Genomic DNA, 14,974 nt, shown 5'->3' with positions numbered 1-14,974 from the left:
ATGTGGTGCTGAGGAATCGACCCCAGGGCCTCATGCATGCAAGGCAAGCACTGTACCACTGAGCCATCTCCCCAGCCCCTCCATGAGGATTCTTATCTCCAATAAACCACCAAAAAACCAGGAGTGGCACTGTGGCTCAAGTGGCAGAGCACTAGCCCTGAGCTGAAGAGCTGAGGGACAGTACCCTGGGCCAAACAAAAAAAAGGCGGGGGGGGGGGGGGAGGGGGAGTAGTTGCCAGGCACTGGTGGCTCATGCCTATAATTCCAGCTACTTACAGGAGGCTGAGATCTGAGGATCATGGTTCAAAGCCAGCCCCAGCAGGAGAGTCCATAAGACTCAACTCCAATAAACCACCAGAAAAACCAGAAGTGGAGCTGTGGCTCAAAGTGGAAGAGCACTAATCTTGAGCAGAAATGCTCAGGGACAGTGCCCAGACCCTGAGTTCATGCCCGATGACTGACAAAACATAAAAATGGAGTTTTGCAGCTCAGAAATGAATTCATGTTCCCATTCTCAGGCACTTGTCCATGGGACAGACCCTGGACCCTCGACCACACAGGAGCTCAGAAACCAGTTGCCTGGGTCAAAGGTCTTCCAGCTGCAGCCTGATGCTATGTCACCTCTGTCCTGTTTCCCTGATAGCCACTTGGTAGCCACACTTCTTACCTTTGTTCTATGATCTTGGCTGAGTCACTTCACCTTGCTAAGGTTCAGCTTCCATGGTGGTGGTCATGGGGCCTGGACGCTGTCCCTGAATGAGCTCTTCAGCTCAAGGCTAGCACTCTACCAATTGAGCCACAGCGCCACGTCCGGCTTTTTCTGCGTATGTGGTGCTGAGGAATCAAACCCAGGGCCTCAGGCATGCAAGGCAAGCACTCTACCACTGAGCCACCTTCCCAGCCCCTCAGCTTCCTTTGTTGGAAGAGTTGGGAAGAAGGAGGTGGGATGACACCAGAATCATTTTTCCAAAAGTCTGGGGTTGGAGAAATAATTAAGCCAGAGGAAATCAGTGTGGGGTTCTGAGAAGAGCCCCACTCTCCTTCCTCACAATAACAGAGAGAATTGAGGACACCTCATGTAAGTTTATCAAGAGAACTATCCTTTGGACTCTAGTAAAATCTAGTTTTCCCGTGGTGGGTATGGTAGTTCACACCTATAATCCCAGCACTCAGGAGGCGGAGACAGGAGAATGAAGAGTTTCAGGCCAGCCTAATAAAACTATATAACTGAGTGGTAGTGCCTAGCATGTGTGAAGCCCTGGATTCAATCCCTGCACTGGGACAGTAGGCGAAAGAGGGGACGGGAAGAAGCAATAAAGAAAATAAGAGTGTGCCATTTTGGTATACCCATGTGATCTGGAACAGATGTCTTCCCCTTGATGAGGAAGAAAGGAAGATTCTGGTTTGGTTTGGTTTTGGTGAGTCCTCCGGCTTGAACTCTGGGATTAGACTCTGTCCCTGAGCGTCTTTTTGTCAAGGCTAGCATTCTGCACTTGAGCCACAGAGCCACCACTTCCAGCCTTTTCTGAGTAGTTTATTGAAGACAGGACTTTCCTGCCTGGGCTGGCATTGAACTGCAGATCCGCAGATCTCAGGCTCCTGAGTAGCTAGAATTACAGGCATGAGCCACCAGTGCCTGGCCAAGAAATGTGCTCTTTACCTGACTTATGTAACTGTAGCCCCTCTGTGCATCACCTTTATAATAACATTAAAAAAAAAAAAACTATTTATCCAAAGGAATGCAGGGAAATGGGGAAAAAAAGTTATCACAGGAGTTTTGTGAAAACTAATTATTCTAGTTACCAAAATGGCCAACCTTAAAAGAATGTTACTGTCAAGTGATAAGGATATGGAGCTGGAACTTTCCATCTGGTAGCTGAAGGACACAACAGCATGATACTGGTCTCCAATTCCTATGATTGTCTCAAACCATGGCAGAGAAGAAAGGGGCCTCATGTATGTGTGGTCTTCCTTCAGGACAAGACTCTGTGTCAAGACAATTCACTCCACAAGGCCAGTGTTAGTCCCTTCCAAGGGAGGTTGTACCCCATGCAAATTAAGAGGTAAGGAGCCTCTTAAAGTTGTTTCTGTTTATTTTTTTTTTTCCAATTCTACATTTTCATGCTGGGGAATCAGACATCTAGGACACAAGCTTACGGGATATAGTCAAACTAACTCCAAATCCTAGCAGCAGTTTTATTCATAAGGGTCAAAAAATAAAAACTGGGGCTGGGAATGTGGCTTAGTGGTAGAGTGCTTGCCTAGCATGCATGAAGCCCTGGGTTCCATTCCTCAGTACCACATAAACATAAAAAGCCAGAAGTGGTGCTGTGGCTCAACTGGTAGAATGCTAGCCTTGAGCAAAGGCAGCTCAGGGATAGTGCCCTAGCCCCTGAGTTCAAGCCCCAGGACGGGTGAACACACACACACACAAACACACACACACACACACCCTGAGCCCTGGCCCTGAATTCAAGCCCCAGGACTGGCAAACACACACACACAAACACACACACACACACCCTGAGCACTGGCCCTGAGTTCAAGCCCCAGGACTGGCAAACACACACACACACACACACACACACACACACACACACACACACACACCCTGAGCCCTGGCCCTGAGTTCAAGCCCCAGGACTGGCAAACACACACACACACACACACACACACACACACACACACCCTGGACTGGCAAACACACACACACACACACACACACACACACACACTGAGCCAGGCAGTAGTGGCTCATACCTCCGGAGGAGGCAGAGATCTGAGAATCATGGTTCAAAGCCAGTCTGGGCAGGAAATTCCATGAGACTGTTACCTCCAATACACATCCCAAAAGCCAGAAGTGGTGCTGTGGCTCAATTTGTAGAGCACTAGCCTTGTAAACCAATGAATCTCAGCACCCAGGGATAGCACCCAGGCTTCAAGTTCAAGTCCCAGGACTGGCACAAAAACAAATAAAATGAAATAAAAACTGTAAAAATAAATACTAATCTGTAATGTATTTGTGTGATGGAATACAAAACAACTGAAAAAGAAACTGATACAAAAAACAACATATAAGAATCTCACAAAATTAAATGAGAGAAATTAGGTACAAGTATTTTCTACACAGAACCGTTAAGTAGACACAAAACATAAAAACTGATGTAAGGGGAGGGAAGACAAGAATGATTACATTACCTTTTCGCAGGTGGTAGGTATTGATGAGGGAGGTCTCTAGGAAATTTCTAGCATGATCCAGATAGAGGTTTCAGATATGCCTGCAGTGTAAAAAAGTATAGGTGCTGGTAGCTCAACCCGTAATCTACTCAGAAGCCTGAGATCTGAAGGTAGGAAAGTGTGAAAGTCTTATCTCAAATTAACTACCAAAAAAGCTAGAAGTAGAGCTGTGGCTCAAGGAGTTAGGGTACTAACTTCAAACAAAAAAGCTCAGGGACAATACCCGGGCCTTGTACCAAATCAAACAAAAAAAAAAATCATTAAGTTCAACCAGGCACTAGTGGCTTATACCTGAGGCGGAGACTTGGAAGATTAAGATATAAAGACATCCCAGGCAGAAAAATCTGTAAGACTCAATCTCCAAATTACCAGCAAAATATTAAACTAGAGATGTGGCTCAAATAGTACAATGCCAGCTGTGAGCGAGCAAGCCAAGTAGAAGCTTTTTTTGGTGGTGGTTGGTGGCCATGGATCTTGAACTCTGGGCCTGGGCACTGTCCCTGAGCTCTTCAGCTCAAGGCTGTTTTTTTTTTTTTTTTTTTTTTTTTTTGTGGTTTATTGAAGCTAACAATCTCACAAATTTTCCTGCCTGGGCTGGCTTTGAACCATGATCCTCAGATCTCAGCCTCCTGAGTAGCTAGAATTACAGGCATAAGCCACCAGTAAGTAGTAGCTTCTGAGTTCAAACCTGGAGTATGAAAAATTAACAGAGCCTCAGTTATGTCTGTGTGCTTTACTGCATATAAACCACGTGGTAATGCCTGTAGCATGCTAGCATGGTGCCAGTCCAGTTCTGAAGGACCTCATATAGCTTCTTCGCACAGCCACCCAATCAGTCACTGTCAAGGCTGAAGAAACATTGGGAGGTGCTAGGCGGGGAGCCGGGAAATGTCTGCAAGATCCCTGAACCCATGATTTAGTTGCCCACAGCCTCAGAGTCTATCTAACTTGGTATCTTGATAGTGTACAAAAGTACAGAAGAAGCTGTTCATCGATTTCCTTGCCTCCACTTGAGTTGGTAGAGGCCTCCTTTGGAAATTTGCTGTGGCAGCTTTGAGGCAAAAGTGCTGATCACCCCTATGTGGTGAGGGAGAAAACCTCTTGGCTGTCTGTACCCCATGCCATCACAAGCCCAGGTGGGATTGGAAGTTCTTGCAAAGCTCAAGTGGGCTTACCTATGAGGTGGGGGTCTGCCTAAATCAATCTGCTTGGAAGCTTGCTATTGCCGGGAACTAAGGGAAACATATATTACGCTCATAGCAACCCTATGAGCTGTTTACTGTATCATTTTCTTTTACAGGCTGCCAAGGACTAGGTGACCTGCCCAGGCCACCCGTCAGTGATCAGTGGAATTTGAACCCAGGCCTAGTTAATTCAGAACATATTATAATGGCTACACTCTATTCCACTCATGCTCGAAAGGAGCCGCCCACCCCTACACCTCATACCTACTTAGAGTGGCAACACCCAACGCAGGGAAGGCAGGCAGAGGAACTGCATGATTGGTCTGGCCAGCAGGTGGTGCCAGGGGACCACGTTGGCTGTCTCAGGCCTTCATCCCTCTCCCGGGCTGCCCTCCTGGGCCTTGGAAGTTCAGAGCTTCTCCAGATGTCCCCTGGCAGCAACCTCACGCCATCTAGGCTACAGTGTCCCTCTATGAAATGAGTTCACCAGGGCTCGGCCGGCTGAGTCAGGGATAGGTCAGGGAAGTGCAGCTAGAGCTTTCTGATGACAAAACAATGCAGTTCTGATTATCACCAGTTATGACCCCCACCCCCCCGGCCCCCGCCCCCCTGCTCTGTACCCTTTGGCTCCTACAGAGCCCCAACAAGAGTTTTGGAGTCAGTAAACTGGGCAGACACCAGAGAGGTCAGTCTCTGCAGTAAGCAGCCCAGCAGCCAGTGGCTGGCTGCACACAGAGTTCTAGGCTGGCCCCAAGTTGCATTTTAGGAAGCTGAGTAAGGTGACATCAGAGAGGCGAAGTCAAGTGTGACTAGCACTCTACCACTTTATCCACAGATCCACTTCTGGTTGTTTTTTGTTGTTTATTGTAACTAGGTTTCATTGGCTTTCCCCCCTGGGCTACCATGCTAGCATGCTACAGGCATTACCACGTGGTTACATTCCCCTTTTTTTGTGTTTACATGCAGTAAAGCACACAAACATAGACTTTCCTACCAGGGCTGAGATCCTCAGATCTTAAGTCTCCCAAGTAGCTAGCATTAGAGCCTTAAACCACTTGCATGCAGCAGAGCCTCACTCTTGCTAGGCAGGTGTTCTACCATTTGAGCCATCACTCCAGCCCTGCTTTTGCTGATATGTGCGTTACTGGGGCTTAAACTTGGCCTCATGCTCTCATTTGTCTTTTACACTCGCAACGGGCACACAACCATTAGGGCCAAGTCTCCAGTTCTGGCTTTTCTGCTAGTTAATTGGAGACATGAGTCTTTCAGACTTGTCTGCCTGGGCTGATGCGATCCTCAGATCTCAGACTCCTGAGTGCCTAGGATTATAGGCAACAGCCACCTGTGCCTGGCATACCCTTCTTCAAAAAAGTATTTAGCTTCTCTTCCTGTCTCCAGCATGGCACAGGATCAAGGTGAAAAGGAGAATCCCATGTGGGAGCTTCGAATCCACAAACTCTGCCTAAACATCTGTGTCTGGGAGAGTAGTGACAGACCGCACTGGCAGGAGTTGGAGCAGCTCACAGGGCAGAGACCTCAGTGTTTTCCAAAGCTAGATCCACTGTCAGATCCTTTGGCATCAGGAGAAATAAAAAAGATTGCTGTCCACTGCAGTCTGTGGGGCTAAGGCAAAAGAAATCCTGGAGAAAGTGCGTGAGTATAAATTAGGAGGAAAAAAATAACTTCTCAGATACTGGATTTTTTTTTTTCTTTTTGGCTAGTCCTGGGGCTTGAACTCAGGGCCTGGCCACTGTCCCTGAGCTTCTTTGGCTCAAGGCTAGCACTCGACCACTAAACCACATTCCCAGCCCTGGAAACTTTAGTTTGGGGGACCCAAGAACACACTGATTTGGGTATAAACCATGACTCAAGCAAACCAATGCTTCTACAGCCTAGACTTCTATGTGGTGTTCAAGGTTTTAGCATTGCAGACAAGAAGTGCAAGACAGGCTGCCATGGGGCCAAACACAGAACCAGTAAAGAGGTAGCTGTGCGCTGGTATGATGGGATCATCCTACCTGGCAAATCAATGCAAGGGAGGGACCGGGAGACAGTGAGGGAACAGAAGACATTGCAAGGCTGCGACGTAGCTCAGTGGTAAAGCACTTCTCTAGCAAGTACCACATCTTAGGTTCAATCCTTAGTACTGGGGGGGGAGGGAAAGACAGGGTATGAAAGGAAATGTATCCATTGCTTGACTCGTGTAACTGTAAACCCTATATACATCACCTTTATAATAACAATGCAAATGACTGGAAAAAAAAGTAGCTCAGTAATGTGGGGGGGGGGGTGCGGAAATGAGAAGACAAAGCAAAGCTGGGTGCTGGTAGCTAGCTCATGCCTGTAACCCTAGCTACTCAGGAGGCTGAGACCTGAGGATTATGGAAAACCCTAGAGATTCCCATCTCCAATTAACCAGCAAAATTCCAGAAGTGGGCTGGGCAATGGTGGCTCATGCCTATAAACCTAGCTAATCAGGAGGCTAAGATTTGAGGATGGAGTTAGAAGCCAGCCTCAGGATTAAAGTCCCCGGGCTGGGAAGGTGGCTCAGTGGTAGAGCACTTGCCTTGCATGCTCAAGGCCCTGGGTTCGATTCCTCAGCACCACATAAGAAAAAAGCCGGAAGTGGCGCTGTGGCTCAAGTGGTAGAGCGCTAGCCTTAAGCTGAAGAGCTGAGGGACAGCACCCAGGCCCAGAGTTCAGGCCCCACAACCGGAACCCCCCCCCCCCAAAAAAATAAAGGATTAAAGTCCCCATACAATTCTTATCTCCAATTAACTACTCAAAAACTAGAAGTGACTCTGTGGATCAAGTGGTAGAGCACTATCCTCAAGCACAAAGAGGCTCAGGGACGCAGAGGGACATGCTGTGTGCCCTCTGTAGCCTTAGGCTGCTGAATGCGGGCAGTGGAGCCCAACTTTCCCACAATGTCCCACAGTCCTCATGCTTTGCATTTCTACTGTGCTCTCACCTCCTCACCCACCCAGTCATTAAAACCTAGTGACGTTGACCTGGATATTCTGGAACACACCAAGCTTCTCCTTAGAGCCTTCCGCACACGTTTCTTTCCATCATTGGTGCCTTGTGGTTTCCGCTTTAATGTACTGCTATCCCTCCCTTCCTTCCTCCCTCTCCTTCCTTTTTTCTTTCTTCCTTTCTTTCTTCTCCCCCTTCCCCGCTTCTCTCCTAGCAATCCTTAGATCTCAGCTTCCCTCATAGGTAGTATTATAGGCATGAGGAAAAACTTAAGAGGGTTTGGAGTATGCCAGAGACAATGGACAAAAAGAGAAAGGTGTGTTTGCAGGTGTGGCTACTGGATTACTTGTAGTGGGTGAGAGAAATGCATGCCAAGGAGAACTGAGAAAGGTAATACCTGATTGGCTGGAAGACCAGGAACTGTTCCAGATGTTGTTAAGTCCTGTGAGTCACCAGTAGGTAGCTGGATGCTAACTGGAGAGCTCAAGGGAGAAACTGGCCTAAAAACACAAATTGAAGCTTTTCTTCAAATGGATGCGATTTCAGATGAGCCAGGTAGACTAGTAGGGAGGTCTGGAACTCAGGTGTCAAAAAGGTAGAAGGAAGCCGGGCACTAATGGCTCACGCCTGTAATCCTATCTACTCAGGAGGCTGAGATCTGAGGATCACTGTTCAAAGCCAGCCTGGGCAGGAAAGTCCATGACACTCTTATCTCCAATAAACCACCAGAAAACTGGAAGTGGTGCTGTGGCTCAAGTGGTAGAATGCTCACCTTGAGCTGAAGAGCTCAGGGACAGCGCCTAGGCCCAGAGTTCAAGCACTACAACAAAAAAAAGGTTGTGAAGGAACTAGGTGCTGGTGGCCCATGCTTATAAAAAAGCAAAACAACAAAAACAAAAACCAACCTGAGCAGTTAGTTCTAAGAGAGACAAGTAATTGACAGCAAATTATCCAAAACATTAATAGTAATTGTCTTAGGAGTAATGTTGGAGATGTTTACGCTTTTGTAGCAATTTACTGCAAAGGTTTTTGTTGTTTTTGTCAGTTGTGGGGCTTGAACTCTAGGCTTGGGCACTGTCCCTCAGCTCTTCGGCTCAAGGCGAGAGCTCTACTGTGTGAGCCACAGCACCACTTCCAGTTTTCTAATGGTTTTTATTGGAGATAAGAATCTCACAAGCTGGGTTCTGGTGGCTCACACCTGTAATCCCTAGCTATTCAGGAGGCTGAGATCTGAGGATGGCGGTTCAAAGCCAGCCCGGGCAGGAAAGTCCGTGAGTTCAGGCTCCACGATGGACAAAAAAAAACAAAAAAAGATGAGAGAACAGTGCGGTGTCAGCAGCCTCACACCATGGTCTTTCGAGTCATGAACTTTCTGCACTGACACCCCCAAAGTCTCACTTCTTATCTCAATTGCCTACCTTTCTATTCAGCCTCCTCAGTAGCTAGGATTCCAGGCATGAGCCACCAGCACCGGGGTCCCTATCCCTTTACCTTACAATAATTTCCAGTGAGGCTATCAAGAAGGGGGCTGGTTGCAGACAGGAGGGAGTAACTGGAAGAGAACAAGGGAAGGGGCACATTGCCCAAAAAGAAACGTACTCATTACCTGACTTATGTAACTGTAACTCCTTTGTACCTCACTTTTATAATAACTTGAAAAAATAAAGTGGCCGGGCCTTTAGTTTTACAGAACATTGGAAGGATCAAAATTAAAACAGTAGTTTCAAACCCCTAGGTCTATGTATTTCTGGGACACAAAAACCACCTTTCTTACCTCTTCTGCCCACTGGTTTTAGTGCATACTCCATACTTAATGACCAGAAAGCTAGAATCAAGAACATATTCTAAATTTTACATTTGTAATATCTCACTATACCTTATTCCCAAGGCAAAGTTGATCTTAAGGCTCACACTTGACTAGGACTACAGAACCTGGTTATCAAGCCATCACCAGTCCATCAGGTTCCATTGCCACAGTGGAGCAATTCCACAATCACTGCAAAAGTCTCAAATAACAAGGGCTAGATCGGAAGATATACCTTGAGCACTCTCAATAGCTGTGCATGAGACTGTTCACGGTGGTCTTCCCAAGTGCTCCACAAATCAAGGAACAGTTGAACTACTTCCTTTTCTATCAAATCTTGGTCCTAGACTTCCACTAATATGAATTTCATTTACTGACAGTGCAGCCTAAAACTGCACTAACAGAGATCTTGGTAGGCCAGGGTGGTAGTTAAGTAGTAAAGTACTTGCCTGCCATGTTTTAAGACCATGGGTTCAATCCTCAGCACCATAAACAAAACAATTGAGAAGTGTTTGCTAAATCACCTCTTCCAAGAACTCATATGATAGAGTCCAATAAAGTCTTTCCCCCTTGACAATACTATGGATGTGTTGAGATGGTACACCATGGCTGTTATCTCTAGAATGATCCCCAAAGAAAGGGCTGAAAGCCTGGCTCAGATGATGGAGCACATGCCTAACAAGTAAAGTCCCTGAGTTCAAACTCAGTATCAGAAGAAAAGAGTGATTGCTATAGTCTAAGAGCAGCAAAAGCAGCCAGAGTGAGCTGCTATGTTAACAGTGGTGTAGGCAGAGAAAACACTTCTCTCGATCTGGTAAAGATACCAATAGCTTACAACCCATATGTAATAAGGGTTTGGATTTGCCATTCAAAGCAAAAAGGTGGTCTTTTTTAGCACTGAATCACTGGCTATAATTTTCTAGCTTCTGGGAGTGAACAATTCTGGCCCACACATGACAAGATCTTGTATTTGTAGCATATTCCACTCAGTTATTACATCTTTGTTACACTAAACACACAATCCACATTTCTTTCCTTCAAATGTATATACCAATTAATAAACCTTTAAAACTATTTACAAGGTCAGCAATGCCTTCAAGACAAAATGTTGTATTATAACAACGTACCATTTACCTCTACACAGCAGTATTTGTGCAATCACTACCATGTAACAAAAAGCAAAAAATCAGGGGCTAGGAAGGTGGCTCAGTGGTAGAGCGCTTGCCTTGCATGCTCAAGGCCCAGGGTTCAATTCCTCAGCACCACATAAGCAGGGGGAAAAAAGCCAGAAATGGTGCTGTGGCTCAAGTGGTAGAGTGCTAGCCTTGAGCTGAAGAGCTGAGGGACAGCGCCCAGGCCCAGAGTTCAGGCCCCACGACTGGACCCAAAAATAAAAATAAATTAAAAAAGAGCAAAAATTTAAAGAGCTACAACAGTGAATCAGAAGTTAGTTATGCATTCTTTCTGTAATTCAGAATTGAAAACAGCCAGAAAACAAGCTTCCCAGCCAGGTGGGTGACTGACAGGGATATGAGGAAATTTAATACTGGACAGACTTGGAGAGATCTAGACTGGAGTTGGTAGAAACAAGCCAATACCACTGGGCTCACAGCAGGATGGCATGTGGTAGTAACAGGAAATACACGGGAAAAAGAACTGGCATAGACAGATACAGGCTGAACTCAGCTGCTCTAGGAGCTATATGGTATCCTGGCACTCAACATAAAGGAATGGGATGCCAGGCGCCCTCCAATAAACCACTAGAAAACTGGAAGTGGCACTGTGGCTCAAGTGGTAGAGCTCCCGCCTGAGCTGAAGAGCACAAGGACAGTGCCCAAGCCGAGTTCAAACCCCACGACCGACCAAAAAAAAAAAAAAAAGGGATGGGATATTTCTTCCAAGGACCATTTGGATATTTACAATGTCATTATTGAGCCACATAAAATGACCAATACAGGTTGCAGGCAGCCAACAAGAAGCACTCAAGAAATATGCCATTTCTGGCTCATCATCTACCAAATGGTTTCAGCAGCTTTTATGGCTCACCATTTGGATATCCTTCATCTAGCTCCTGAGGAGGCTGAAACGGGGAAGACCACAGTTGGGAGGCCAGTTAAGGCAAAAAAGTTTGAGACCCCCCTTCTTCAACAGAGGTGTACATCTTTTATCTTAGCTATGTGGGAGACTGAGGAAGAATCCTGGTTCCAGCCCAGGAAGACTGCATTCCAGTGGAAAGAAAATGGGGTGTGTCTAACATTCTAAGAAGTGAAAAGCATTAAGTTTGAAGTTCAGGGAGGAAAACACTACCTAAAAAATAACCAGCATAAAAAAAAGGCCTGGAGAAAGAGCTGGGGGCATGACTCAGTAGACTTGTCTGCATAGCAAAGACAAGGCCAAGTTCAAACCTGTCCTCATCATGGAGCAAGAACATAAAGACTGGGTCAGGACCTCACCTGGTCATGAGAGGATCTGCTGTGCCCCTTAGCCAACAGTTTGTTGCCCTGACCTCTGTGTGGGCTTCATGGGATAACCTGGGATCCAGATGCTCAGCAGAACTCAAGCCAGCTGAGTTTTGGAGATTGGTCAAGTTAACGTTCAGTTTGCTGATCAAGCAAACGCTAGCCAAGGGAACTTTGGCTCTTAGAGAACCAAAACACCAAACGCTATTCCTGGCCAGGTGCCAGTGGCTCATGGTTATGATCCTACTCAGTAAACGGAGATCTCAGGATCACAGTACCAAGCCAGCCCAGGCAGGAAAGCCTGTAAGACGCTTGTCTCAAACTAAGCACCAAAAAGCCAGAAATGGACTTGTGGCTCAAGTAGTGGAGTGTAGCCTTGAGGGGAGTGGAGGGAAGGCTCAAGGAAGCACCTAAACCCTAAGTTGGAATCTTAGGACCAGCACAAAAAAGAAAATGTAAAAAAAGGGGAAGAGTTTAGATGAACAGATATAAAAGGAAACATACACAGACGAAAATGTCATAATAATTCACAGCAAGCTGGTGGCTCACGCCTGTAATCCTAGCTACTCAGAAGGCTGAAATCTGAGGATCATGGTTCAAACCAGCCCCAGCAGCAAAGTCCGTGAAGCTCTTATCTACAATAAGCCAGTCAGAAAACCGAAGTGGCACTGTGGCTCAAGCTCCTCAGCCTTGAGCTGAAGAGCTGAGGGACAGCGCCCAGGCCCAGAGTTCAAGCCCCATGACCAACAAAAAACAACAAAAAAAGATGAGAAAGTCACAATAAAACACACTATACTGTACAATTAAAAATGCTAATAAAAAATGTTTTAAGCTGAGCACCGGTGGCTCAAGCCGTATTCAGTAGGCTGAGATCTGGGGATCATGGTTTGAATTCAGTCTGGGCAAGCCTTTTACCTCCAATCAACTATTCAGGAAGAGCTGGAAGTGGCACTGTGGCTGGCTCCAGTGGTAGAGTGCTAGCCTTGAGCACAAAGAGGTTCGGGACAGTGCCCAGGCCCCAAGTTCAAGCCTCAGAACTGGGAAAAAAAAAAGTTTTAAAAAGCAGAAATAAAATGTACTTACAATCCTAAGACATAAAGCTTAATTGAAGCAGATATGAAGATTACCAGGCATGCCCAAATACATTATCACTTTGATAAAGGTTATTTATTACAATACTGATACAATTCTTAAGTTATAAAGCTTATAAAGGCTAAAAATATTCAAAGAATGTTTAAGAACTGATTAAGGCATTAATGAAAACAGTGTTAGCCCTTGGGAACAGAACCAACCTCCAAACAACAGTTGATTACTTAAGGTCCATTCCTAGGAACAGTTTTATGGTTGAAGGTAAGAAAATACTTATACAGGACAGGTAAAGCACAGATACATTTATTACCAAAATTAATGAACCACCATCCATTACCACATAACCCAGTTTTCTTTAAGTTTGGTGAGAGTAAATCTTATCCCTAGGTAGAAGTGAGAATTAGTTGAAAATCTTCAAATTATTTTGAGGACTTTGGTTCTTAAAGAACTTTGGTACAAAACCAAAGGCTGGAATTTGCCCAGGCCCTCCTCCAAATAATTTAAATCAAGATCTCCACACATACCAAGATAGAAAACCACATAAGTAACTTGTTTTTCCCTACTAAGTAAAGTCTGAAAGAGAAATCTAATACTGTAATACTTCCATTTAAACAAACCTACTACAAGCACAAATTTAATATGTAGCCAAGAAAAGGGGAAAAGAACCATCTGTGTAAGGGTAGGGAGTTAAGTAGAAAGGATGAAAGGTGGGTCAATACTCAACAGTTTCAACAAAAGTAGTTCTGGCGTGGTGCTGTACAGTAGGGTAACTAAAGATAGCAATAACGTACTATACATTTCAAGCCAGAAGGACTTTTAAGTTTTTACCATAGACGACAATGCTCAATAAAATCGTTGGTTAACCTGGTTTAAACATTACACAATATATGCACCAAAACAGTATAGTACCTTATTAATCTGTACATTTTGCCATTATTACCAGTTAAAAAATTTTAAAATGACATAATTCTTAAAAATCTTGTTTGGCAATCTGAGGATGGAGATTTGAAGCCAGCCTGCATGGGAAAGGCCATTATCTCCAATTAACCACCAGAAAGCCAGAAATGGAGATATGGCTCAAGTGGTAGAGCAAGCGCTAGGCTTGAGCAAAAAAAGATCACTAACTGCACAGGCTGAGTTCAAGCCTTAAGACCACTATACACATAAAAAGTTTGCTGAAGATAACCCAAGCAAAAAGCGTATCATTTTGCAAATTCATTGTTTCAAGCAAGCTTCTGCGAACACTCAGTATTCAGAACACCCAGTCTTTGTTCTATGGTACTGGAGATAAAACCCAGGGACATTTGTGTTAGGCAAGTGCTTTATTGGTGAGCTATACAACTAGCTCACAACACTATTCTTGACAAACTTTGGGTCTTTGAGAAGTTTTTGTATTTCTGAGTGGTACTGGAGTTTGAACTCAAAGCTTTATACTTGAACTATCCTGTAATACTTGATCCATGCCAGGAAAGTTTTTTTTTGGGGGGGGGGGGCCCGGTTGTGGGGCCTGAACTCTGGGCCTGGGTGCTGTCCCTCAGCTCTTCAGCTCAAGGCTAGCGCTCTACCACTTGAGCCACAGCGCCACTTCCGGCTTTCTTTTTGCTATGTGGTGCTGAGGATTGAACCCAGGGCCTCAGGCATGCAAGGCAAGCCCTCTACCACTGAGCCACCTTCCCAGTCCGAAAATTTTGTTTGTTTTTGTTTGGTTTGGTTCTGGCTTGAACTCTGGGTATCCCTCAGCTCTTCAGCTGAAGGTGAGCACTCTACCACTTAAGCCACAGTGCCACTTCGGTTTTCTGGTCATTTACTGGAGATAAGAGTCTCACGGACTTTCCTGCCCGGGCTGGCTTTGAACTGCAATCCTCAGATCTCAGCCTCCTGAGTAGCCAGGATTACAGGCATGAGCCACTGGCACCCAGCTCCAGGAAAGTTTTTAAATTGTGTGTGTGTGTGTGTACTGGGACCCAAACTCAACACCGGATGATTTTGCTCACTGGCTCTACCAACTGAGCCATGCCTCCAACCCCACTTTCAACCAATTAAATGTTTCCCCCCCCCCCAGTGGTAGGGACTCCACCAAAGACCTTTCACATGCTAGACCAATGCTGAACGGTCGATCTACTTCCTCTAGCCCAGCTTTAAAAAGATTGTAAAAATCTTTTTTGGGAAATTATCATCACCCAACTTAATGATTGGTCCCTATCTAACTATAGTTAAGTTTCAGA

The 14,974-nt window shown here is 45.5% G+C and overlaps 1 pseudogene; it reads left to right on the top strand.

The window, feature by feature from the left end:
- Positions 1-5,820: 5,820 nt before the first annotated feature.
- LOC122115393 lies at positions 5,821-6,522 on the top strand (annotated as a pseudogene).
- The last annotated feature ends 8,452 nt before the right edge of the window (positions 6,523-14,974 follow it).

This window comes from Dipodomys spectabilis, unplaced genomic scaffold, assembly GCF_019054845.1.
Source record: "Dipodomys spectabilis isolate Male_0828 unplaced genomic scaffold, ASM1905484v1 ptg000119l, whole genome shotgun sequence".
In the NCBI taxonomy this organism is placed as follows: Eukaryota; Metazoa; Chordata; class Mammalia; order Rodentia; family Heteromyidae; genus Dipodomys; species Dipodomys spectabilis.
Note: the sequence above shows the minus strand (reverse complement) of the source record. Positions and strands in the feature narration are given on the sequence as shown.